Here is a 27,499-nt window from a genome sequence, read left to right as displayed (position 1 = left end):
CATTAAAGTACAATAAACTGTGATATGAATTGGGGGCTCCAATGTTTTTTCTTGCACATCCTGAAACAACCTGTGTCTTATTTGCTATCTTTATCATGAGGAAAGTAAATGGTCTTCTGAGAGTCTAGCTCAATAAACATTTATTGAATGCATACTATGTACCTGTCACAGAAGATGAATGACACATATTCTTCATTTGACTTGGGGAGGAGAGGTAATAAGCAAACAATTACAATATTAATATTATAAATGATAAAAAGCCTGCACAGAATGCTTTGGTCATGGGGAAAGAAGGAGGGAACATTTTGGTCTAAGTCACATTCAAGGAAGTAAAAGAGGTCAGGGGAGGTGAAGAGAAAAATGAAAAGATTATGTTTAGATTAAGACTCAGTAAAAGCCAGGCATAGTGGCTTACGCCTGTAATCCCAGCACTTTTGGAGGCTGAGGCGGGCAGATTACCTGAGATCAGGAGTTGGAGACCAGCCTGGCCAACATGGTGAAACCCCATCTCTACTAGAAATACAAAAATTAGCCAGGTGTGGTGGCTTACACCTGTAGTTCCAGCTACTCGGGAGGCTGAGGCACAAGAATCACTTGAACCCGGGAGGTGTGGGTTACAGTGAGCTGAGATCACAGCATTGCACTCCAGCCTGGGCAATAGAGTGAGACTCGGTCTCAAAACAAACAAACAAACAAACAAAGCAACAACAAACTCAGTAGAAGTTGGCCAGGCGTAGCTCAGGCCTGTAATCCCAGCACTTTGGGAGGGCAAGGCAGGTGGATCCCTTGACCTCAGGAGTTTGAGACCAGCCTTGCAAACGTTTTCTACTAAAAACACACACACACACAAAATAGCTGGGCATAGTGGAATACCCCTGTGCTGCCAGCTATTTGAGAGGCTGAGGTGGGAGGATCACTTGAGCCTGGAGGTTGGAGGCTACAATGAGCCAAAATGGTGCCACTGCACTACAGTTTGGATGACAGAATGACATCGTGTCTCAGAAAAAAAAAAAAAAGTAGTTAATCTTATGCATCATTCTGTATTTTCTAGACTTTAAACCATCTAAAATTGTCCCGATTTTATGCTCATAGGGTATTTGAAAACTTTTACGTTTTATACCCTAATTCATTCTATTGAAATACATCTTATAGAGAAGACTTTAACAGTCAAAGCATGTCATTTAACCATTCAGATTAGAAGGCAACACCGCAATGCTATTTAACTCAAAAGAGAATTGACTGAGTGAACTTGACACAAACTTGAATTTGGGAAGAAAAAAGTGGTTTACAATCAAAGGTCAAGAAATAGTTTTCAAAAATAATTAAACTGCAACACAAACTTGTAGAATTTCACTTGAGTCTTAACATGCCACGTTCACTCTTGGCAAAAATTGAATTTGAGGCTGAAAATAAATTGTACTACCAGTTTTTGACATGCAAAATCATGTCTAATATTGCAGGTAGACAAAAGCAAGGCCTTTTATGACACATTATACTGACAACTAAAACATCACATAACTTAGAATGACTAATTCACTTATGGCTAAATTTTAAAAAACTTTTGTTTTACAAAAGATAGAATTAGCACCAAGCATATTCTGTACTGTATCACCAGCTCCAAAAAATCTCATAGAGCACTTTCAGAACACACTACTTAACAAGAACATACTCCTTAACAATAGAAACCACATTGCTATTTTTTGTCAGTTGTTCACAGGTAGTTTTTTGGTTAAAAGCTTATTTATCTTATATTTTTGTTTACATCCTGGAAATCTTTAGCTATTTAATATGTTACAGAATAAAATAAATCAATTGTGAAATGTATCTTTTAATAACCAGCAAAGACACATTGACCATCTATCTTAGATTAAAATCTTACCTTATCTTCAGCATATTTTAGCATATGAAGAAGTTGAGAACTGAGAATCTTTTTTTTGCAATTGTATAACTTTATTTGCTGTATTTGACGATCAGTGATTAGTTCTCATCCACACTGACTGTAGATTTTTGAAAGTGGTAACAGGTACACAAGTAACCAAAGTATAGAGCTTATTTGGTATCTTCATTTTCATTACATTTTCTGGACAACCACACACAGATTCGGTATGGGACATTCCTTATTCCTTTGGCCCAGACAGCTTTGTTGAGCCTGCTTTCCATGTGCACATCTGGAGTTCCCATCTCCTTCATGGCAAATTTCTGAATCTCTTTGAGTGCCCACAGGGCATGCTTCTTGAAGCCCACTCCATGAATGCACTTGTGAGTGTTGATGGTGTATTCTCAGGTCACCACCTCGTTGATGGCAGAATGGCCCTTTTTCTTCTTGCCACCCTTCTTTGTGGGAGCCGTTCTGCTGGGTCCAAGTTGGAAAGGGAGAACTGAGACTTTAATTTAAATCCTAATTCTGCACTAACTGACTGTGCAGCCTTGGTCATGTCACTTAACTCTTCTGTGGCTCAATTTGCTTGTCTCATTATAACGTTGAAAGCATAAGGGAAAGAATTGTTACAAAACTGGATTCATCATTGAAATAAATATAACAGTTTTTATTTCAAGAGAAAGTGCTTGATATTCAAGATAACTGATGCATGCATAGAAAGGGTAAGATATCCCAAATTCATTGCAATTTAAGAACAAATAATGTTTCTTTTTCATTAAAACTACAGTTACAGGCTTCTTTCTTTATAGCACTTTTAAAATGTTAAATATTCCTTTGGAGCATGTTAATTTTTCAGATTTTAAAATTTCAGAAAGGCAAAATGAGAAATTTATTACATCTACTGTAACAGGGAACAGAAAAATTATACTCATAGATAATATTTTTAAAACTATTGTAATTAGTGTTTTCTTTCTCTTTGACTTAATTTTTGGCCAAATGATACCTAGTAAAAACATATATTATTGACTTGCATTTCAATTTTACATTAATTCATTTGTTCCTTTACCAATTCAATAAATATTTATTGAGCTCCTACCAAGTGCCAGGCAGTGTTCTAAGTGCTGGGCAAACAGTGGTGAAGAGAAAAAAGTCTGTGTTCTCAATGAGCTTACGGGGCTATGGGGATAATACACAAATATTAAAAAGTAAATCTATAGTATGCGAGTGTTAAGTGCTAAGGAGAAACATAAAGTGTTCCAGAGTGTGAGAGGCAGGGAGGGAGGTGTTGCAAATTTAAAGGGAGTGATCCAGGGGAACTCTGAGAAAATGACAGTGATGTAGCAACCAGCATGAAGCAAGGATGTAAGTCTTGGAGATTTCTGGGTTATATCATTCTAGGCATGAGGGAAAGAGTAAATGCAAAGGCCCTGAGGCAGTCTAGTGCTTGGTATGCTCAAGATATTTCTTGAGGCCATTGTGGGTGGAAAACAGAGTAGCTGTTGAAGGTCAGAGAAATGGCAAGGTGCAAAATCATGAAGGATCTTACAAGCCATTGAAAAGATTTTGACTTTTACTCTTAGGGAGATGAGAAGTTGCTAGATGACACTGAGCATACACGTGACATGATTTGGCTTTTGCTTTAAAAGGATCACTCTGGCACCTGCTTTGGGAATAGACTATAGGCAGCAAAGGCACAAATAGGGCTCTGGTTAAGAGACCATTACAACATTCTAGGCAATGGATGATAGTGACTTAAACCAGGTGGTCATGGTAGAGATGGTAAAAAGCAAACACATTCTGGATATGTTTCAAAGGTCAAGTAGTAGAGTGTTGCTGATGCATTGGATGTAGTAGGTAGAAAAAAAGAGGAGCTAAAGGCAACTCTAAGGTATCTGATCTGAGAAACTGGGTCCATAGAATTGTCATTTACAAATCTGGGGACTACTGTGGGAAGATCAGGTTTGAGGGCCAGTTAAGAGTTCATTTTTTGTTCTGCTTAATTTGAGATGTCTTTTGGATATCTCATTTATGAATATATCTCATTTAGAGAAGTCATCAATAAGTAGTTAAATATGTAAGTCTGGAATTCAGGGAAAATGTGTGGGCTGGAGAAATACATTTGGGAGTCAGCAGACTATAAATGAAATCCAAATGCGTGAAAGGGGATGATATTACCTGCAAAGCAAATGTGGATACAGAAGACTGAGGATGCAGATCTCTTTCATTGCCCAGTCACTCCTGGAGAGAGTACTAAAGAGTGTAAAAGGAAATGGAGAAGAAAAAGCTAGAGAATCCACAGATTGTACAAATTGTTCATTCATTAATCAAATATTTATGAAAATTTGTGATTTGCCAGAAATTCTGCTAGCCATTAAGAAAACAACATAGCAGACCAGACATGGGCAGTGTCTTCAAGTAGTTCATATTCATCAAGATGAACACTCAAGGACAAGGATAGAGATAAACTGCAGTACATATTGTTGAACAGCAATGAAGAGAAGGAACAGCAAAGTAACAATAGAAGTATGGAACTGACTCCAAGGTCTGAGGAGGACAAGAAATTGCCTTTAATCTACCTCTGCCTTCAACAAAGACAAGCCAGGCCTGTGGGAATTCTGGGCAGCAAGATAACAGAAAACACAAATTAGAACAGAAGAAAAAAAGATTGGTGGGGGAAGAGTGGGAATGTAGGAACCAACAGAGACTGCACTGTCATCTTTAGCATAAAATAGCGGTTACTTGGCCTATATTTTAGTCAACTTTGACACGTCTAGAGGCAAACATTGGCTTATATCTTTTCTGAAAGGGTATGTTTCATCACGTAATGCAAATATTTCCTAATGAAACAACAGTTTCACTACTCAGAATTGTATTCTAATGAATTGTATTTTTCAATTCAACTGCAGCTGCTATAACTATAAAACAAATTGCCTAGGATGTTAAATACTTTCCTTTTCAAAAGCAATACTGAAGCAACCTTGTAATACACTTCGAAGTGTGTGATTTGAGATTTGAGCTCAATTATGAAAACTAAGAGCAAAAGGAAAAATGTCACCAGAATTTAAAAACAAATAGAAGGCCAGGCACGGTGGCTCATGCCTGTAATCCCAGCACTTTGGGAGGCCGAGGTGGGTGGATCACCTGAGGTCAGGAGTTCAAGACCAGCCTGGCCAACATGGTAAAACTCCATCTCTACTAAAAATACAAAAAAATTAGCCAGGTGTGGTGGTGGGTGCTCCCAGCTACTTGGGAGGCTGAGGCAGGAGAATTGCTTGAATCTGGGAGGTGGAGGTTGCCGTGAGCCAGGATTGCGCCATTGCACTCCAGCCTGGGCAACAAGACTGAAACTCCATCTCAAAAATAAATAAATAAATGAAGGAGAAAGAAGAAAATATTAATAGTTAGCTATTGAATAAAGATAATTTGACAATCATTTCTTGGGGGACTACCATGTGGATGCCATGAAGAAATAGGCAATAGTTACAGGGTTTTGTTAACTGTACCTTATCTGGGCTCACATTGTTGGATAGCTGGGTTAAAAGGGCAAGGATGGCTTCAGCACAGTTTCCAGAACCCAGTTGGCCAGGAATCTGATTCTGATGCTACCTAAAACAGGTTCCTTGAACCCTGTTATTTAGTAAGCCTGGCATTGGATCCTAGGTATTCTTTTGATTTATTTGGAAAAAAAATCCCACAGTTAAGTTGGGGAGTCGTTTCGGCTCCACCATTTTTCTTACAGCTTTACTCATGAGTGCAATGATGCAGAAATATGAAGTAATTGTTAGGGTGGGAGGAAGCTTCCCCCAGAGATATATGACACATGATAAACATTACATTGTAATATGTAAAATAATACATCTGTGTATATATATGTGTACTGGGAACTCTAAGTCTCTGGCTGGAGAACTAATGAGAACATGACCTTACCAACATGTTTGAGAGGAGTTAATAATCTAATAATCCTGGGATGTGACTATCTGATAGAGGATTGGAATTCTGGAGCTGAAAAGGGATGGTGATGGTGAGGGGGAATAGGAGTTCACAGATTCACTCATCTAAAACATATTTATTGAGCTCTTATATGCCAGGGATTGTACTAAGATCTACAGATCAATAAGAAGTAAAATTCAACATGTTTTCCCCTTCAACGGAGTTTACAACCTAAAGTGGTGGTCTTTAAAGTAGGGTACATACACCCCAGGGATTGAGTGAGATGATGCCATCAGAAAGCAACTACAATACAGGGTGGTGATGCTATCATGGAAACCAAGAAACACGTCAACAAAGAACTGTGTAAAAAGGCAGCCTTTGGGGGATGGGAAGAAATAGTAAAACGTCATACTTAATCACACAATAAGAAAAATCACTTGATATTTAATGCATAGCTTGACAGTTATATAAGCCTGAATTTAAAATAAAGATATTTTGGTCAAGTGGGCTTAAAACATTTTATTGATGGGTAAGTACAATACAAACAAGTGTAGCGTAAAACAAGATTTTTGGAATCTCAAGTTAAATTAGAAACTTTTAAAACCTGGAAAGGCAAAACTTAGATGGGATGACAGAGATGAGCCCTGGCCTTGGGCTACTTGCAGAAGAGTGAGGAATGAAGGAGATATCTCACCAAAATCGTCTATGCCACCAGCATATGCTTTCTGCGTGCCCCTTGATGTTCATAGCATCATTTACCACTCTGCATTGTAGTTGCTTCCTGACTGTATCATTTCCCAGGCCCAAGGAGTCTTTGAAGGTTTTAAATTTCAAATACCTCACATAGTATCTAGCAAATTGAAGCCATTCAGTGTTTGTGGAGCTGAATGGCAACTGACCATCTGGATTATTTGTATATGTTTAATTTACTTAATTTGTACATGGTTTGCATACTTGCATTCCTATTGCAATGGCCCACTGCCTGGAACACAGCTGGCACGTGATAAACATTACATTGTAAATATGTAAAAGAATAAGTTTGTGGGCCAGGCTTGATGGCTAACGCCTGTAATCCCAACACTTTGGGAAGCCGAGGCGAGCGGATTATCTGAGGTCAGGAGTTCAAGACCAGCCTGGCCAACATGGCAAAACCTCATCTCTACTAAAAATCCAAAAATTAGGCGGGCGTGGTGCCACGTGCCTGTAATCCCAGCTACTTGGGAGGCTGAGGCAGGAGAATTGCTTGAACCCGGGAGGTGGAGGGTGCAGTGAACAGAGATCGCGCCACTGCACTCCAGCCTGGGCGACAGAGCGAGACTCTGTCTCAAAAAAGAAAAAAGAATAAATTTGCCTACATTAAATGGTCAACTGTTAGGTGGATGGACATAGAGGAGTAAGAATACAGCAAGAGGGGCACACGAAGAAAGGCTAAATATCTGGGGTTTGAATGGGGAGGCAGTAGGTTACAAGGCTAATTAAGGTCTTTAATTATCCAAATATCGGTGAAAAACAGCAAGGATTTTCCGTTTGTTCCCTGAACCCCTTTTGTCTTTAGTGCTTAAATTTGCTTAGCTGAAAAGACACTTATTCCCTCTTTCCTTATTTAACAATCCTTTAGAATAATTTCTAGAGTAGGAATGGAGTTGATAGCGGCCTCCAAACAAAAATCAGAATCCCTAAGAAAAATACACTGTAAATCCTTTGCCAGCGAGTTAAGGTTACAACAGTTCTGAGTCATTTTGTTCTTGTTGCTTTATCTTGTTCAACTGCAGACCTTCACTCCGGCGGTCTCCGTGGGCATTTAACCCTTTCAGCTTTAACCAAGAAGTGGATCCCCCTTCAGAATGACATGAGTCATAGAGGAGACCGTAACGAGGGTGGGCTTCTGCCACTCAAATGCGGCCACAGACTCCTGCCACGCCTGGCAGTAAAAAAAACCAGAGTTCAGGGCATCGAGAACTTCACTGGGGCTATTGCGCAGGCTCTGCGTTCCACGCAGGCTTATTAGGAAGAAAGGAGAAAAAAATTTCCCAGAGACACGTGAAACCGAGGAGGCCAACCCCGGCCTAGGCTCTGCACCGCATCGGATTCTGGAATTTACAATCACGAAAGTTCTATTGTCCCGCGATTGGCTCCGGGTCCGCATGACATCATAGCGCTTGATTCATCCCTCGGGTCCCGATTGGCTGGCCGCGCCATTGTGACGTCACGGTCAGCCCACGTTCTGATTGTAGACAGCCGGCGCCTTCCTCTTCCCATCGCGGCGGGTCCTAGCCACCGGTGCCTCTTTCTACATCCTCCTCTGCTCCGGCTGCCACCCGCGCTCCCGCCGCCGCCGCCGCCGCCGCCGCCGTCGCCTTGCTGTTGCTCAAAGCTGCTGCCGCCTCTCGGGCTAAAAGGTAAAGCCGTCAGCTCCGGGAAACTTCGCCGGGGACCGCCGCTCGGCCATGACACCCGCGCGAGCGCGCGGCCGGCGAGCGGTCAGAGAGAACTGCCGTTAGGTCTCGGACCTGGTGCCGAGAAAGAGCTGCCCGGGCGGCCCCCGCTTCGCCCGCGGCCTCCAGCTCCGCCGGCTCTGGGGTACAGCCTGGCTCCTCGGGCGCGGGGAAAGGGGTGCGGGCGCGGGCGGCTCGCCCCACGCCGAGGCTGAGGCAGGCACTCGGGAGCGTTCTCTGTGCTGCGGTCGCACCTGTGCGCGCTGACAGGCGCCGCGGGGCACGACACCGTGCCCAGAGCAGATGCGGGAGGGATGGGTCTGTCCGCCTGGGTCCTCCCGCCCTGTCGGCCGGAGCGCGCGGCGGGAGATCCGGGGGAGCGCTCTCAGAGGGAGCGCGCTTTCTTTGGAGGCGGCGAAACCCGGGTGAGTTGGAAGAGCCTGTGCGAGGGTCCGCGGGCACCGGGCGCCGCTGGGGGGACCCTCCAGCCTTTTCTTTTTTTCCTGTTCTCTCCGCCTCCGTTAACCCTTCGGACCTTCCCTCCTCCCCTCGGAGGGAAGCCTGCTAGCTCTGGAGCACTTCAGTTTTTATTAAAACCAGACAACGGCAGCCCTTGGTGTCTGGGAGGGATGAGGCTGGTGAAAAGGCGAGAGGGCGGGGGCTCGGGGGCGACCGGGGCGGCCCTTTCTGGGAGCCTGATCGCTGGAGAGGCGGGAGCGGTTGGCGGCGAGGGAGGCACGCGGCGCGGGGGCGGTTCTGCCCTGGGCTGGGGGAGCTGGAGTGTGTGTTGTGTTGCGAGTTGTAAGGAAAAGTGCCTTTTTACTGTTTCCACGCCAGTAAGACTCTCCCATCCCACTACCTCGGGTGGAGGGAGTAATGCCTAGAGCAAGAGTTCTTGCTGTACCGTGTCTGGCAACCGTTCCGTGTTCTTGCACTTGGCGGTTCCCCCCGCCCCATCCACAATTGTGAATTAAGCTCCTTGATTGCAAATTTGGAGAATGCATTTGGCCAAGTTATGCAAAGTGGCGGGGGTGGCGGTGTGGGGGTGGGGTGGGGAGGTCTCTTTCGGAAGAATCCAGTGCGTGGTTTATTAGCTGGACCGAGGAACCGAGAGGTGCTGGATGGCATTTGTGGGGAGCGAGCAGCCTAATTTGTTTTAAATAGCGGGACCCGTGGCAGGAAGTGCTTCATAGAATTGTACGGAAGAGCTGATGTTGCTTGTCAGGTTTTGTAACTCGTTCTCTTAACCGCTTGGCAGATAACCTGTTGGTCTGCACTTGTTTTGCTTGCACGTCTCAGCCAAAAGCATTTGGTGCAGAATCTACAGATGGAGACAGGCGGTTTTGCATTAGATGGCCGTGGACAAACGTTTTAGCCTTACATCTGTGGTTTGGGACAAGCGAGTTACTTTTCTAGTAGCTCAGACACTGCCTGGGATTCTCCAGAAAACTCTGCACTTGAAAGGGAAATGTTACTCATTTTCCTTTTAGATTTTTACCCTAGATTCTAACTTCTTATTGCCAGAACTTTTTCTGTACTGTTTCTCTTTTTGCATTTTCGCTTCTATTTCTAATTGAAGACAAAGGGAAAATTTTTATTGATACAGATAGGTAATGTTACAGAATGTAATACAGAACTTTGCTGAAAAGTGACAGTAGAAGGTATACTAAAATTTGATAAGTTTTTCAAGAAAAATATCTTGTAACTTCAGATATTGACCTCGCCTTGACTCAATTTCCTTGTCTATAAATGGGGGTTTTATGTGGCAGAATCATTGTGGATTTCAAGAGATAATACAAATGAGAGCCCAGCATTGGGTCTGCCAAATGGTGGTTTGAAAATGTTTCCTTCTCCTTCCCTGAAATCAACAGAGCTTCTTCTTGGTTACAGACCTTAATTTTTGAATGTTCGATGTTTGCAAGAATCTTCTTTTTCACTACCTCCTCTTTTGCTCGCTGCATAATCGTTGCTTGTCTTCCTGCTTCTAGAGGTGAGCATCCATCCTTGGGTGTCTTATTTCCAGCTTGAATTACACAAATCAAAGCAAAACTGTTTTCTTTTTTTAAGGGTAACTTTGGTGCCTAGGTGGGTAGTTAGTAGAGAGGGTGAAAAGAGAGTTTTACCTCTTTCTTTCCTGGCTACATTCCTCTCTCCTAAAACATTTTGTAATTTTTTTTGTTTTATTCCTCCTCTTTGCCTGCCAGCTCTTCTGCTATCAGAAGGATAATCCTCTCATTAGTTACCCATAAATAAATCTTTCCTTGAATGCTTTCTGTGTCAGGTACTTATTAATACACACATGTACCTAAATGGTTGCTTTCCACACGTAAGTCTTGTAACACCCCTGTGAGGTTTTATCCCCTAGTTGTTTTTTAAGAATTGAGGAGTACTATGAAGACACATGCACACATATGTTTATTGCAGCACCATTTACAGTAGCAAAGACTTGGAACCAACCCAAATGCCCATCAATGATAGACTGGATAAAGAAAATGTGGCACTTACACACCATGGAATACTATGCAGCTGTAAAAATGAATGAGTTCATGTCCTTTGCAGGGACATGGATGAAGCTGGAAACCATCATCCTCAGCAAACTAACACAGGAACAGAAAACCAAACACTGCATGTTCTCACTCATAAATGGGAGTTGAACAATGAGAACACATGGACACAGGGAGGGGAACATCACACACCCGGGCCTGTCATGGGGAGGGAGAGCATTAGGACAAATACCTAATACACGCAGGGCTTAAAACCTAGATGATGGGCTGGGTGCGGTGGCTCTTGCCTGTAATCCCAGCACTTTGGGAGGCCGAGGCGGGAGGATCTGGAGGTCAGGAGATCGAGACCATCCTGGCTAACATGGTGAAACCCCATCTTCACTAAAAATACAAAAAAAAAAATTAGCCGGGTGTGGTGGCAGACACCTGTAGTCCCAGCTGCTTGGGAGGCTGAGGCAGGAGAATGGCCTGAACCCGGGAGGCGGAGCTTGCAGTGAGCCGAGATTGTGCCAGTGTACTCCAGCCTGGGCGACAAAGTGAGACTCCCTTTCAAAAAAAAAAAAAACCTAGATGATGGGTTGATAGGTGCCAGAAACCACCATGGCACATGTATACCTATGTAACAAACCTGCACGTTCAACACATGTATTCCAGAACTTTAAAGTGGAAAAAAAAACAAAAAGAATCTCAAAAGAATCTCTAGGATTAAGGCCTAGAGATGACAAGTGACTTGTCCAAATTCCTGTAGCTGTGTCTCCGGCAACATCTCTGCTCCTTCATATATCCCTGTGCTGCCAGGATTATTTGTCCAGTGGGCTCTGTGCCATTATGTAACACGGTTACTGCATAGCTTAGATTTTTATCTAACCTGTGTTTAAAGGTTCTTGTTAATCCATCCAAGACTAACAATTTATTGTCTCTTAAATCTGTCTAAAATCTGTTCCCTTCCTTGTAGCCCACACTCGATTTATTTTTTAAATTAACTCCTTGACTTCTCAGTTACTGATTATGGATGTGAGGGGCTAGATACAAAGATGAATGACAACAGTTCGTGATTCCAGAGGGTTTCCTGATTTAATATATACTTTAAGCCCTGTATACACATATTTAATCTACGCCTTGGACCAAAAGAGAGTCAGAAGCAGATATCTGGGAAACTTGTGTCTTTATATCTGATAAAGCTTCATGGCAGAGCTATCCATGTTAGATGTATCAGGGCCTAGCACTCCTGAATTGGTCAGGATGCTTTTGGTGCAAGAAACAGAAAACCCAACTCAGACTTACCTGTGCATCTGACCTGAAAAGTCCTGAGGGCAGGACTTTTGCTCCATTTCTCTGAAGTCCCCTCACATGTCTGTTATGTCCCAGGCTGATTTTCCAAGATGACCGACAGCAACTGCCACCGTAATCGCACATGGGGATTTCCTGACTTCCTACCACCCTCCAAAGAGGGTGCCTTAAGATGATTGACTTAGGCCTTGGTTACTTGAAGCAGTAACTGGAACAGTGGACATTTGATAAGCTGATAAGCTGAAGGCCCATCCCAGAATCAGGGAAGTGGAGTTAAATCTCCTCAGCTAGCTACTTCACCTTTAAGAAGGGCCTGCAGAACACAGGAAGTCAGCTACAGTGTCTATTGTAAGGACCGAACGGATGATTGGATTAAACGAAATTGACTTGAATTAAAATTAGAATTTAGCCTTATGTTTCATAAAGGACTCTTAGTTGATAGGCAGGAATAGGAGGACATGCATTCTAGGCAAGAGGGAGTTTGGAGAGTAAGCTAGTGTGGAATCATTGGGCAAAAAGCAAATAGCACAATTGGCAGAAGCTGGTTTAGGAGGCAGGAGTGGAAGAAAAGGCGAGAAAGGCAAGTTATTGATGTAATAATAATAATGGCTAACTTTTACTGAGCTATTGTATGTTAGACCTTGCACTGAGCCCCTCACAAGGACTTATTTCTATTATTAATGAATGCTACAGCATTCCCATTTTACAGGTGGAAAGAGGCCCAGAGTTTAGACATTTGATTTGAGGTCACGAAGCATTCCAACTTAGATCACCTTGACACCCTGGCCTGCTCCTTCTCCTAAGGTGTTTGGTAGAATACCACCAATAAGCTTTTGAATGACAGTGAGGACATTCTGAGTGCTGTGCTCCAGAAAGACAGGTTAGAGTGTAGGGTGGATTGGTGTGGATTTGTTAGAGATGGCAGGACATTGAAAAGCCCTGACCTGAAGCCACAGCCATGAGCACAGACTGGAGAGAGGTAATTGTGGGAGACTGTTTCCAGGATAAGACCTGAAGACCAATTAGATCTGAGGGACAGCAAGAGGAGGGGTACTCTTTCAAAGAGAAGAGGGAGCTTTGTAATCAGATGGAAATAGCCCCACAGCCTAGATGGATATCCAGACTAGCCATTTCTTCCAATTCCTCCTCTTCACAGCCAACCTTTGTCTTTTTTGGTTGCCTTTCTGCAAGAACGTGTTTCCACCACATTTCATCTATTGTCAGCTTTTCACATTTCACATCTGGGTAGAAGTGGAGCTTATAATCAGTGGCATCTTAAAATCACTGCAGGTAACTTTCCACATTTTAATATTATAGAATTGGGATGCCTCCTACACTTGTCCCTGGTGAGAAGAGGAAAGCCGCAATATTACCAAAGGTGGTGCAAGCCAGATGCTGGCAGAGCCAGGCTCCTGGGCTTCTTCCACCAACTGGGTTACCTCTGCTCACATAATAGATGTTAAAACACACGTAGCTTCACGTGATAGGTTTATAGTAAAGCACATACATGTTTGTGTGTTTATTAAAACTGAAGTAATTTGAGAAGATTGGAAGGCATGATTGTTTAAGTAGGGTCCCTCATTCTTGTATAGAATCTGGCTGCCTTGGTTTCTTGTCCTAACTTGAAGAAAATCAACTCTGAGCATTGGTCTCTTTTCCTTTAAAAATGAAAGATTAAATTTTATTTTCATTTTGCCTAGAGCAAATTTTTATTTTTTTATTTTATTTTTTATTTTTTCTTTGTTTCTGTTTGGCCAGGGATAGAGCATGAAAGTGAGATCATTTAGATCTTAGAAAGATAGATGTTGGCTGGGCACGGTGGCTCAAATCTGTAATCCCAGCACTTCGGGAAGCCATGGTGGGCGGATCACTTGAGCTCAGGAGTTTGCGACCAACCTGGGCAATATGGTAAGACCCCGTCTTTACAGAAAACACAAAAATCAGTTGGATGTGGTGGTACATGCCTGTAGTCCCAGCTCCTTGGGAGGCTGAGGTGGGAGGATGACTTGAGTCCAGGAGGCGGAGGTTACAGTGAGCTGTGATTGCGCCACTGCCCTCCAGCCTGGGTGGCAGAGCCAGACCCTGTCCCAAAATAAAGAAAGAAAGAAGGAAAGGAGGGCAGGAGAATGTCAGAATTTGTGATGGAGATTGCAGCAGCAGCAAGCTGCTGGCTTTCTCTTTATGAGATTAAAACATAACTGCTGGAGATGTTTTGGCCTATCCTGACCTGATTTTCAGTTTCTACAATAGGAACCCTCACCCCCAACCCCAATTTCAACCCGTAAATGTTATTAACACCCTTTTTGGTTCCTACTGTCATGTTTGCTCCATGGTAACGTTTTTAGTTGACTTGTAGCCATTCACTTTGAGAATTGTGTAGCCCCTGGATTTAAAATATTCATACTTGGTGACCTTTTAGAAAGACTAAATTCTCACTCTTCTCCTCCATCCTCTTCTGCCAGTTCTGTGTGAAGTACAGTTGTAATTGCATTCAGGCATGAGTATGTCTTAGTATTCCTTATTATTAGGTTGGACTTTTGTGCCTTTTATTTGATGTCTGCTTGCTGACTGGGATTTAGGAAATAATTTCTGATTTATTTTAAGAGTTTTAGTGTTGATACTGGCATGCTTTCTCTAATTGGGAGAATAACAATTTTATTGAAATATACCTGTGATTTTAAACTGTAATCTTTATGGTTATATTAGGTAGGCACCGTCTTGCGAGCACAGACTAATTATAGGTTCCATCTCTGTTAAGTTCCACATTTACCTCATCCTTTTCCTCATGTCAACAATTTCATCCTATCAGAATTAATCTCTTATAAGCCCATGCTGAACAGGCCTAATTAAAGCCATGCTGGCGAGTTGGCCACTCGGGTCTGTGTTTTATGAGTTTCTGAACCCCAGAGTACTTGTTCCTCTTTGGTCTTGGCACAGCAAATGCTACAACAAAGTGAGTGTTATGAATTTCTCCTTCCCCAAAGAATAGTTCTTATGATACCAAATTCAGTGATTATTCATTTGCTTCCCTGAGAGTTTGAAAATGTGGTGTATCTCCCTAGGGGTAGTATTCAGGGTACTTTTGCTTCAGTCTTTGGCAGAAGAAATAATACTTCAATATTTACAGAAGTCGTTGACGCCTCCATCAGCTGTATTTGTTATAAGCATCTCTGTGAAAATTTGAGTTTGCTTCTGTCTGAACTTCTGCATATTTATCTCTGTTATGGATCTGAGGTTCATTTAAAAGAATACCTCCTGTACTACTTTTAAGTAAGGACAGCTGTAGGAAGCAGATTGGGTTGGCAGCCATGCACCTATGCGGGGTTCCATCTCTGCCACTTAACAGCTGTGTGGGCTTCAGCAGGCAAGTCACTCTACCTCTTTGAGACCCTAGGATCTATCTAGAACTTGGAAGGTGATAATCCTGTGCCTACTGTGGAGGGTGTTAAAACTATCAGTATTGTACATGAAAGTTAGGTGGGGCACTGACTTAATTTGATTAGCATAGTAAAAACATCTGTTATATAGGATGTTTATTGAAGCATTGTTTTTAATAGCAAAAGATTGGAAGAGTTAGTAGATTAAATGTCCTTGAGAAGAGTGAATTGTGCTACAGCTGGGCAACGGAATATTCTACAAATTTTAAAGAGAACAAAGCTGTTCTGTGGGTAGTGAATATAGGTGCTTGGTACCACATAATAGGCACTTTTTTGAAGTGTTCAACTTATATTAATTCATTGTGGCTTCACAAAAGCCCACGAGTTTGGGACCCCAATTTTACAGATGAGGAAAGTAAGATAAAGGTTAAGTCACTTGTTCAGATATCCACAGCTAGTAAGTGGCAGAGCCAGGATTCAAACCCAGGCAGACTGGCTTAGAGACTCTAATCTTGGCCACACTGCTATGCTGTACACCTGTCAGACCTAAGTAGTGATCTTTGTATTTGAAGCTTTAGATACATGAGAGGAAACAAGGTTGAGTTTCTTATTCATCATTATATTCTGGGAGGTTGACGGTATAATCAACATATAGCTTCTGTTGACAGTAACTAAATAAAGGTTTAGATAAAGAAAGCTAATAGGGAATAACATTTATGATCAGTACTTGAAAGGGTGACCATTTGTTTCTTCCATTACTCCTTATTTTAGATAATTTGAACTTAAACCTCTTTTTGGGAGAAAATCAGAAGTGTAAACACTGAATGGCTTATAATTGTTAGTATAAGAAATCAGTGTTCACTAGCCTGACTGGTCTAGTGTGGCTGGATTAGTGTGACTGGTCAAGGCCATCCAGCACTGGTTTCCTTACCTGGTCCTAGCCCCATCTGGGTTTGATTTACAAGGTATATATGCTCAGAGAAATGCAGACTGGAAGGGAAGAACACCCAGATTCTCTAGGGAGCCTCTTTCTCCAGATTGCCTGATCTCCCTTGGGTGAAAATGTAAGTCAGGTGTACAAGTTGTACAAGTCATATATAGCTTGACAATGGGAATACTTTTTGAGAAATGTATCCTTAGGCAATTTTGTTGTGGTGTGGTCATCATAGAGTGTTCTTACACAAACCTAGATGGTTACCACATACATAGGGCGTATGATATACCACATTGCTCTTAGGCTACAAACCTGTACAGTAAGTTACTGTACTGAATACTGTAGCCAGCTGTAACACAGTGGCAAGTATCTGTATATCTAAACAATGAAAAGTTACAGTAAAAATACAAAAGATAAAAAATGGTACAACTAAGTAGGGCACTTGCTGTGAATGGAGCTGGCAGGACTGGAAGTTGCTGTGGGTAAGTCAGTGAGTGGGGAGTGAATGTGAAGGCCTAGGACTTTACTGTACACTCTAGACTTTATAAACCCTGTTCACTTAGGGTACATTAGGTTTATAAAAAATATTTTTCGATTAGGCGTGGTGGCTCATGTCTAATCTCAGCACTTTTGAGGCTGAGGTGGGGCCAGGCATTTAAGACCAGCCTGGGCAATATTACAAGACCCCATCTCTACTTATTTATAATAAAAGTTTTTAAAATATATATATATTATTTTAATATATATTTTTCCTTAATATATAAACTGTAGCTTATTGTAACATTTTTATTTTATAAACTTAAATTTTTTAAACTTTTTGGCTCTTGTAATAATACTTAGCTTAAAACACAGGCTGTATGGCTGTACAAAAAATATTTTCTTTCTTCGTATCCTTATTCTTCAAGCTTTTTTTCTCCTTTTAAAGTTTTTTAAATTTTTTTTTGCTAAAAACTGAAACATACACATTAGCCTAGGCCTATACAGGGGCAGGATGATCAATGTCACCGTCTTCCATCTCCACATCTTGTCCCACTGGAAGGTCTGTAGGGGCAGTAACACGCACAGAGCTGTCATCTCCTATGACAACAATGCCTTCTTCTGGAATACCTCCTGAAGGACCTATCTGAAGCTGTTTCATAGTTAACTTTTAAAAATACATAATTAGAAGGAATACACTCTAAATTAATGATAAAAAGATATAGTATACTAAATACATAAACCAATGACATAGTTGTTTATCATCAGCATCAAGTATAATGTACTGTACATAGTTTTATGTGTGATACTGTTACAGGTCTAGCTATGCGGTCGGTTTATTTACACCAGCATCACCACAAACGTGTTATTGTGCTATGGTGTCACTAGGCAATAGGAATTTTTCAGCTCCATTATAATCTTAGAGGACTACATTTTTGTGTATGTGGTCCGTTGTTGATTTAAAGGTCATTATGCGATGCGTTACTATATTTTGAAAACATTCTGATAGAGAATGACATTAAGTCATTTTGATACAAGGCCCCATTAAGGGCCGCTGTGCTGGGCCATGGTGTTCAGGCTATAGACAAGTCTTCCACCACCTTCAGTTCTCCGAGGATCCTTAGACTCTTTCAGAACTGAGTTTTCTTTCTGGGTGTGGGAGATTAGGTTTGGCAACATTGTAATGGCTTTAAGTATCAGCATTCCTAAAATAAGAGAATCACAAAATTCATGGGGTGGCTTATATATTCACATGGAACCTGAACGGGTGATAAAACTGTTGGTTTCAGAGACACGCTATAGAGGAGATGAATACACACTTGCTAGACTGTGTGTCCCTTTAAAAAATGCTATATTGTAGCAGGATTTTCCCCCATTTTTTACACATTTAACTCTACTTTTCCCTCTCCTCACTCACCCTCACACCCAAACAACAGTTATAAAATGTGGGTGTGTAGATTGAGTTTTAAAAAAAAATGTGTTTTTGTGTTATATGCCTTATTTATGTTACACAGGCTTGAATTAAATTCTTTTAAGACATTTTCGTTTGGGGGGTTGCATAACTAATCTTTATTATGTTTCTCTACTGTCTTTTAATTTCAGCTGAAGGTATCACTGCCTTTATATACTTTGCACAAATTAAATTGGGGAATTCAATTGATAATTTCCTCAAATGATAATTTATTTTGAATATTCAAGTAATCACATAAGTTAAGAGACTGCACTCAGACAAGAATCATCAACAGTTGCCCATAGCAGAAAATGTTGCTTAAAAGCCTTTTGAATATTTGTTTCCCTGTTATTTGCAATTGCAGTCTTTTGGTTTACATGTTTAGAATATGATTGAAGTAGAGCCCAGACTGCTTAAGCTCAGGCTTTAAGGGAACCATGAGACGTGTGTGTACTATCTTGGTGTTTGTTACCTGTCTTGGCCATTGATTGTCTTCTCTATAAGGATGCTTCATCCAAAAAGGAAGTTGCCCTTTGAAACAGGTGCCCTTTGAGCTTCTCCAGAGAGCCCCATAAAGACATTATCCCGGGACCTCATGTTTCTAGGAGAATGTGATATTGTGATGGTTTCATTTTCAGAGCAGCTCCCTTTTCTTCCCTTTGCAAGGAGTAGGAACAAAAAGCAGCTTCTTTTTGTTCCCTTTGTTCCCTTTGCAAGGCCTTAGAATAGACTCAGCGTGACCCAAGGGAAGTTGAATGTGACTAGTGACAGTAAGGTAAGTACTTTTCGCTGATCCCCTGGTACAGAGTTCATGCTTGAACTTATCATCTTTTTAAGAAGTGGAACTGGCATATTTTAAAAGGTCTCTTAAAATTTAAAATGTGGGTGAACAGTTGCAAAGTACTGTCAGAAGACCAAGTCTCACTGCATGATCTACTTGCCCCATGGATTCAAATATCCATCCACCCACCCACCATCCACTCTTAGATATTTATTTCTAGCCCATCTATTTCTTCTGAGCTCAACACTCACAACTTTTCATCACTGGGTGCCCCACATACCTCCCCTGTTGGCCAACATAGTCTGGAGCACTGTCCTCCACCAGTTTGCCCAAACTATAAAGCTGGAAGCAATGCTTGTGTTCTTCTCTCTCATCAACCATGCTCTTACCAAACTTTGCTCAACTGTCAGTCACCAAGTATTACTCATTCATATACTCTCTGTCCTTCTTAGCTTATTCCCCTTCCTCACATTGCCCCAGCCTTCCGTAGCACATCACATCCTTCCTGGACAACAACAATTTCTCCTTGGCTCCTTGCCTCTGTTTTCTTGATTCCTGAAAATTAGATGAGGTAGTACCTGTATAGTGCTGTGCATAGTGTCTGGCATGTTTATCTGGCACATAGTGTAGGTATTTAGCAATTATTTGCCTGAATGTGTCTCTAAATACATATGTACCTTTCAAATATAACCAGTCCTATAATATGTGCTAATGGCTGTGTGAAACTGAGTATGCCTTGATAGCCTGAGAATACATAATGTTTCACAAATGAAGAGCCTATTTGGGCAGGAGACTTTAGAAGGCCAGTTGCCTTGCTTCCAGCTGAAGGAGTGGAATACCAACAGCACTCAGACCATACAGATTGCTAGACACCTTTTCCTGTTGTGACGTGGTGCAATGAGGAGCTCTATGCCTGGAGACATGCCGTCTAAGGACTCGTTGGCTGCAGTCTGTGCAGATCATCAGATACAAGGAGATGGCCATAGCTGTGGTGCTCTGCAGATGTGGCAGTGGCTTCATCAAGATGAACGAGGGGCCCCTGGAGATGATCAAGCTGCTCACATTGCAGTACAAGCTACTGGAATTAGGTCTGCTCCTGGACAAGGAACAGCTTGCTGGAATGGACATTCATGTTTGTGTGAAGGGTAGTGGTCATATGGTTCAGATTTATGCTGTCCTTCAGTACATCTCCAAAGCCCTGGTGCCCTGTTACCCAGAATATGTAGATGAGGCTTCCGAGGAGATGAAAGACACCCTCACCGGACCTTGCTGGTGGTTTCCCTGTTGCTATGAATCCAAGAAATTTGCAGGCCCTGGTGCCTGTGCTCACTACCAGAAATCCTACCAGTAAGCCCATCACAAAGATCAAGGTTTACCTTTATAGTAAACAATGGTTGAAGGTCTTTAAGGTTAAAAAAAAAATTGCTAGACATCTCACCTGCCCTAGAAGCAGAGATGACATGTGCTGTTATTTTAAAGGGCCTTGCTTACCTGCATATTACCTGTTAGGGCTTTCAGGTGCAATATGCCAATGATAGACCAGTGTGGGTGGCACTGTTCCCAAGGACGGAATAGAGTGAACTTTGATGTCTAGGCACTCAAATACTCCATAATAAAATGATAGTGGAAACCGGCACTCTTTTTTTTTTTTCTTTATTTCTTCTTTTTTTTTTGAGACGGAGTCTTGCTCTGTCACCCAGGCTGGAGTGCAGTGGCGTGGTCTCGGCTCACTGCAAGCTCTGTCTCCCGGGTTCACGCCATTCTCCTGCCTTAGCCTCCCGAGTAGCTGGGACTACAGGCACCCGCCACTATGCCTGGCTAATTTTTTTTATATTTTTAGTAGAGACGGGGTTTCACCTGTGTAGCCAGGATGGTCTTGATCTCCTGACCTCGTGATCCACCTGCCTCGGCCTCCCAAGTGCTGGGATTACAGGCGTGAGCGACCGCACTCGGCTGAAACCGGCACTTATTCCCATTGCCCAGGATGGAGTGCAGTGGCACCATCTCAGCTCATTGCAGCCTCAAATTTCCCAGACCCAGGTGTTCCTCCTACCTCAGCCTCCTGAATAGCTGGTACTACAGGCAAGCATCACCATGCCCAGCTAAGTTTTTATATTTTTGGTAGAGATGGGGTTTCACTGTGTTGCCCAGGCTGGTCTTGAATTCCTGGGCTCAAGCAATCTGCTTGCCTCAGTCTCCCGAAATCCTGAGATTACAGGTGTGAGCCATTGTGCCTGGCCTGGCCCTCTTATTTAACCTTGTTTTGGTTGGCAGCAACATTGAGCCCAGGCTAAAGTAGACCATACATGTCGGACAGAGCTTATCTGCTTCAGTAGCCACTTGGTCAGTATTTGTTGATCACTCAAACCCACTCAGTGTTGATCATTTGCCTGTGTTTGCCTCTGCTAAGGAATGTGGACCCTACAGAGACACGTGACAATACAGTTACCAGTAAAAAGACCCAGTAGGAATTATGAGGTGTATATGCGAATCAACAGGTAGTTTATTATTATACCATGGGTATGGCTGTGTATGTTGCAGTTAGGTTCAGCTGCAGTGATGGACATGCCAAAATAATAGTGGTTTGAATAATGGGATCCCAAAACAAGGTAGAAGTGTATATCTTTCATGAAAGGCAGGGTGGATGGGTCAGGGCTAGTATGACCCTGCGTAAATTCCTTGCTCATCATACGTCTGTCAGGCTTAGTGTGGCCTCCTTCTTCTAAGCAGCAGGATGGAAGAAGAAACGGAAAGTAGAAGCGCGGATGGTGCTTTCTTTTACGGGAAGTTCCCAGAAACAGCCTCCAGATAACTTTGCTTATGTCTCATTGACTAGAATATCAGCCCGTGGCTGCAGGTGGCTGGAAAATCTCATCTTGATTCTGGGTGGCCATGTGCAGCTACAAGTGCTGCTACTGTGTATAGAGTTTGGGCAAGAACCGACTGTCTGTGCCGTAAGTGGTGGACGAGACCAGCAGTCCCCACTCACTTGGAACTGAGAGTCTGGGGGAAGGATAGTGACAAACAGATATTTACAGTGGCAAAGCCTCTGAGAGGTCTGCGAAGGTATGCCCTGCGAGTAAACAGGAAGGACACCTAAATCAGACTTGGGGGGTGGGGGAGGGGGTCAGGAAACGTTGCCTGGAGACTAAGCAAGAATTTCTGGACTGAAGAAATGGGCAGAGTATTGAAGCAAAGGCTCGGAGGCAAAGGGGGGCAGGTAGTTGGGCGTTGGAGGAGCATATGAGGAACAGAAAGTAGACCAGGAAAGCCAGAGGGAAACAGGGTTCTGTTCACATGGGCCCTGGGGCCACAGGGACGGGTTTGGTCATTTTCCCTGGAGTCTTTAACTGGTTTCTGGAGGTGAGTAACCTAGACAGGTGCTTTAAAGGGGTGAGGAGCAGCACAAGACTAGAGGTGGGAAAGATCCACTAGGAGAGAGTGTACTAATCTGGTTGGGAAATGATGGTGGTTTCAACTACATAGTGACTTTGGGGATCAAGAGAAGTGGATGCAAATCCTGTAAATCCCATAGAGCTTGGAATTTAGAAACAATTTGGCTTTTTCACGTTACAGGTGATGAAACCAAGAACGAGAATTTAAATGGCTCACCCAGAGTCACAGAGCTAGCTGTGGAGCAGCACCAGATATCATTTCTCTATCTAACCCTTTCCTTTATGTCACTGTTGAATGTGCTAATTTGGGAGAACAGGGAGGGCATTGTGGGCATTTTGGAGCTAGCAACAGGACCTGAATCCTGATGTCCATTGCAGAGGGAGGAGTCCACCCTGCTTTGGCAGCTAGATTCCTGGGAAGGTTATGGGGCAGGTCACAGAAATGAGGGAGTTGGAAAAACGAGGTGTGAGAGGATGATGGATTCAATTTTTGGTTTGTTGATTTTGAGATTCAGGACCGCCATCTGTAGGTGGAGAGAGATCAGATGGAAACTGGTCCTTGAGATTGGAATTGGGGATGCAGGATTGGGTGGAGTTGGTCAAAACTTTTCTATACCCTTTCTTTAAATTTCTCCAGTGAAAGGGACTCAGCACCTCTGTTTTTGAGTCCAATGTGTCATGTATCTAAGAATTAAGAGATTTTTCCAGTGTTTAGCCATGAATGACTTTTGCTGCAATTTGAATTCTGTGTACTCTCAAAAATTTAATAAAAATAAAATAGGTTAATACTTAAAAGTAAATTAAAATAAATTAAGTAAAGACAAAGTTATATGGCCCTCCCTTGCATATTTTACCCTGTGTTGCAGATCTTCTCAGGAGCCTCTCTGGCTCTGGTTGGTCTCTTGGTCCAGACTGTGGCCTCTGTCTCCTGGGTTTTCATACTGTAAGATTTCTCCAACTGAGTTTGGCAGGCTGGAGCCCCAAACAGAACTTGATGGCTTGTGCTGGAAAAGGGGAAATGGATGCTACTTGCTATAACATGTTAACTTCTGTTTTTAAAATGTCATTTTGGCATCAAACACTTTTTTGGACTTGTTTACATCTTAAGAGTTTTGGTTTCAGAAGTTTTTTGTCCTTTGCAATTAACTTGGTTGCAGTGATTAAAATATAGCCTATTTCCTGGGAAATGGGAGAGAAACAATTTCAGAGCAACTGTAGAACATATTGACATTAGAGATTGTTTTCTAGGTTACCATAGACAGGGAAGTCAATAGACAGGCAACGTGGTATCATAGTTGTTTTATCTCTCCCTGGTCACTGTCTTTCTACCTAATGTTGTTTCACCATGGAATTTGAGCTTACAGGTGAAAAAGACTTTCAATGAATACTGCACCAAGTATAATTTAAAATTTTTAAATCTTATATAGATATGGGGCATGACTAATAGAGTAATGACTTCCATAAACCACATATGAAAACTGCTTTAATTATCATTATCATTACTTTTATTCTCCAGAAAGGGAAATAAGGTTAAAACAAGAGATCCCATTCATTTTAAGTTGACCAGTTAAATTTCTTGTTCTCCCTTCCCTTTGTCCTTTGATTTGATAAAAATAAGATTTGTGTGTGCTAAATTGTGAGTATTCATTTACATTATTCAGTATCCCTATAAGACAAAGCCCGTGAAAACATAAACCAAGTGCAGCACGATTTAAAACAGAGAGGGAGGAGACAGTCTTGGTCCTGTTCTTGATGCCCTGCCTGTTACTAACGTCTCAGCTGTACTGTCCACTATAAAGTCATGATTTTTTTCCCCATTCTTCAGATCTAGTTGGTTTCCTCTAATGAGACAGTCTACCTCGTTTTATAGGCATTTATCTGTAATGTTTTCCAAACTAAGAAGGCAAACAGCAAGCATTTTGTTGGGAGAAACCTGCAAGTGTCTGTTCTGTGGCTGTGAACTAATGATCTTTCAGAGGTCTAGTTTAAAAGCACTGAGTTGATTCCAAGTCTTTGCTATTGTGAATAGTGCCGCAATAAACATACGTGTGCATGTGTCTTTATAGCAGCATAATTTATAATCCTTTGGGTATATACCCAGTAATGGGATGGCTGGGTCATATGGTACATCTAGTTCTAGATCCTTGAGGAATCGCCATACTGTTTTCCATAATGGTTGAACTAGTTTACAATCCCACCAACAGTGTAAAAGTGTTCCTATTTCTCCACATCCTCTCCAGCACCTGTTGTTTCCTGACTTTTTAATGATCGCCATTCTAACTGGTGTGAGATGGTATCTCATTGTGGTTTTGATTTGCATTTCTCTGATGGCCAGTGATGATGAGCATTTTTTCATGTGTCTGTTGGAATCAACCCAAATGTCCATCAGTGACAGATTGGATTAAGAAAATGTGGCACATATACACCATGGAATACTATGCAGCCATCAAAAAGGATGAGTTTGTGTCCTTTGTAGGGACATGGATGCAGCTGGAAACCATCATTCTTAGCAAACTATCACAAGAACAGAAAACCAAACACCGCATGTTCTCACTCATAGGTGGGAACTGAACAATGAGATCACTTGGACTCGGGAAGGGGAACATCACACACCGGGGCCTATCATGGGGAGGGGGGGGAGGGGGGAGGGATTGCATTGGGAGTTATACCTGATGTAAATGACGAGTTGATGGGTGCTGACGAGTTGATGGGTGCAGCACACCAACATGGCACAAGTATACATATGTAACAAACCTGCACGTTATGCACATGTACCCTAGAACTTAAAGTATAATAATAATAAATAAATTAAAAAAATAATAAATAAAAAATAAATAAAAAATAAAAGCACTGAGTTTCTTCATGACACATGAGGATATGTAATGCACCTTTATAGCAGGTAAGTGTTAAGGTTCACACGGGATTAACACTCTCTTTAACACTGTTCTCTTGCAAAGCGATACCCTTCCTAACCCTGAGAGGCATGCTGGGAGAGGTGGAATGTCACTCCCAGATTCTTATTTTAGAGAAGGGAGTGTCATGTAATTTTCTCCCTACCTTACTTATTCATTCTCTCCCCTCTCCCCCTTGCTGACCTGCTTTTCTTCCTTCAGCCAGGTCTTTGCTTTAAGGAGTCAGCTGAGCTTCAGCCACTGATGCTAGGGGCACATAGTGGCCCAAGCCACCCTGTAGCTGTACCCTTTTGGGGAGGGCAGCTTTTGTGTTTTTGTAAAGTTTTGAAGAACCTCTTCCATGATACAGTTTGAACTGATTAGCAAACAGAGCCAAAGAAACTAGTACCTGATGAAAACTGACTGACATGGTAGGCAAATGGAAAGTTTGGTTTCCAAAAAGCGTGTGTTGTGGCAAGTTGAAGTCAGAAAAATGAATTTTTTACTTTCATTCTGAGTGATCACTCTTCTACGCACTCCCTTTTCTCTTTCTCTCCTTGTCCTCTGCATTTCACTCCCTCTTCCTTCTCTCTTCACCCTTTTCCCTCCTCCTCCTTTCTATATGTATGTTTGTATGTATAACAACACTTCAGCATTTATGTAGTGGTTGATAATTGAATACATTCTATTTGCAGTACTACCTAATGTGATTTAACCACAAGAAACTTGCTTCTCTTATTATTTATGATTTTAAATTTTAGTTTTTGGTGATTAAGTCTCCATGAGGAGCGTCCTCATTTGGAAGGAGAGTTAGTATCATGCTGTGACTAAAGAAACTCTGTTTTTATGCCTACCAATAATGTGAAAATCAGCTCACCCCTGTTTGGCTGATTGGGTCGAATTTCTCTTAATACCATACTAGATGTAACTTGACGAGTTAGTAGGGAACTGGTAACAGCTTATTGCACAGAGTACTTCTAGTTATTGATGTAGTTTGGGTGTTTGTCCCCTCCAGACACGTTGAAATTTTATCCTGTGTTTGAGGTGGGGCCTACTCGGAGGTGTTTGGGTCATGGAGACGAATCCCTCATGAGTGACTTGGTGTCCTCTCATGGTAAAGAGTTCATGTGAGATCTGGTTGTGTAAAAGAGCCTGGCATCTCTCTCTTGCTCTTCTTTCTCTTGCTTCCTCTCTCACCATGTGACACTCTTGCTCCCCCTTCACCTTTCACAGTGCATAAAAGCTTCCTGAGGCCCCACCAGAAGCAGATGCTGGCACTGCTGCTTGTGCAGTCTGCAGAACTGTGAGCTACAATAAACCGCTTTATAAATTACCCTGTCTCAGGGATTCCTTTATAGCAACACCAAACAGACTAATACAGTTACAATATATTTAGTGTAAGATTTATTCATTATTATTAGCTTATTTCCAAAATGACCATTTTAACAAACTTCACATATTTGAGTGTTAGGTTTTTAAACTCTGTGTACTCCAAGTTTCATTTAACTGCTAAAGGACAAGTTTAGTCACACACTCCATAACCACATTTTGGTCAGTGATGAACTGCATATATAATGGTGGGTTTCTGTAAGATTATAATGGAACTGAAAAATTCCTCTTGTCTAGTGAAGTAGGGGTCATCTTAATGTCCTAGGGCAGTGTATTAGTCATGTGTTTGTGGAGATGTTGGTGTAAACCTACTGCACTGCTAATTCTATAAAAGTATCACACATACAATTACGTACCATATACGGTGCTTGATATGGATAATAAACAACTATGTTACTGGTTTATGTATTTACTCTACTTTTATCATTTTAAAAATGTTTATTTATTTTGGAAATGGAATCTCGCTCTGTCATTCATCTGGAGTGCAGTGGTGTAATTACAGCTCACTGCAGGCTTGATTTCCTGGGCTCATGCAGTCCTCCTACCTCAGCCTCCAAGTAACTGGGACCACAGGTATGTACCACCATGCCTCGCTTTTTAAATTTTTTGTTGAGATGGGGTCCCACTGTGTTGCCCAGGCAGATCTTCAATTGCTGGGCTCCAGCAGTCCTTCCACCTTGGTCTCCCAAAGTGTTGGTATTACAGGCATGAGCCACTATCTGTCATTATTTTAAAGAGTACTCCTTCTACTTACCAAAAAAATGAAG

The 27,499-nt window shown here is 42.0% G+C and overlaps 1 protein-coding gene and 1 pseudogene across 1 annotated transcript in view; one reads left to right on the top strand and one right to left on the bottom strand.

The window, feature by feature from the left end:
- Positions 1-1,970: 1,970 nt before the first annotated feature.
- LOC126953384 (60S ribosomal protein L31-like) lies at positions 1,971-2,435 on the bottom strand (annotated as a pseudogene).
- A 4,844-nt stretch (positions 2,436-7,279) lies between these two features.
- The window catches only part of ELOVL5 (ELOVL fatty acid elongase 5), a 78,590-nt gene continuing 58,370 nt past the window's right edge, over positions 7,280-27,499 (top strand). Inside the window, exon 1 of the mRNA XM_050789266.1 lies at positions 7,280-8,208. The gene's annotated coding sequence lies outside the window, so the exon portion shown is untranslated. The remainder of the gene's footprint in view (positions 8,209-27,499) is intronic.

Source organism: Macaca thibetana, chromosome 4 (assembly GCF_024542745.1).
Source record: "Macaca thibetana thibetana isolate TM-01 chromosome 4, ASM2454274v1, whole genome shotgun sequence".
Lineage (NCBI taxonomy): Eukaryota > Metazoa > Chordata > Mammalia > Primates > Cercopithecidae > Macaca > Macaca thibetana.
This window is presented reverse-complemented; position numbering and strand designations above follow the sequence as displayed.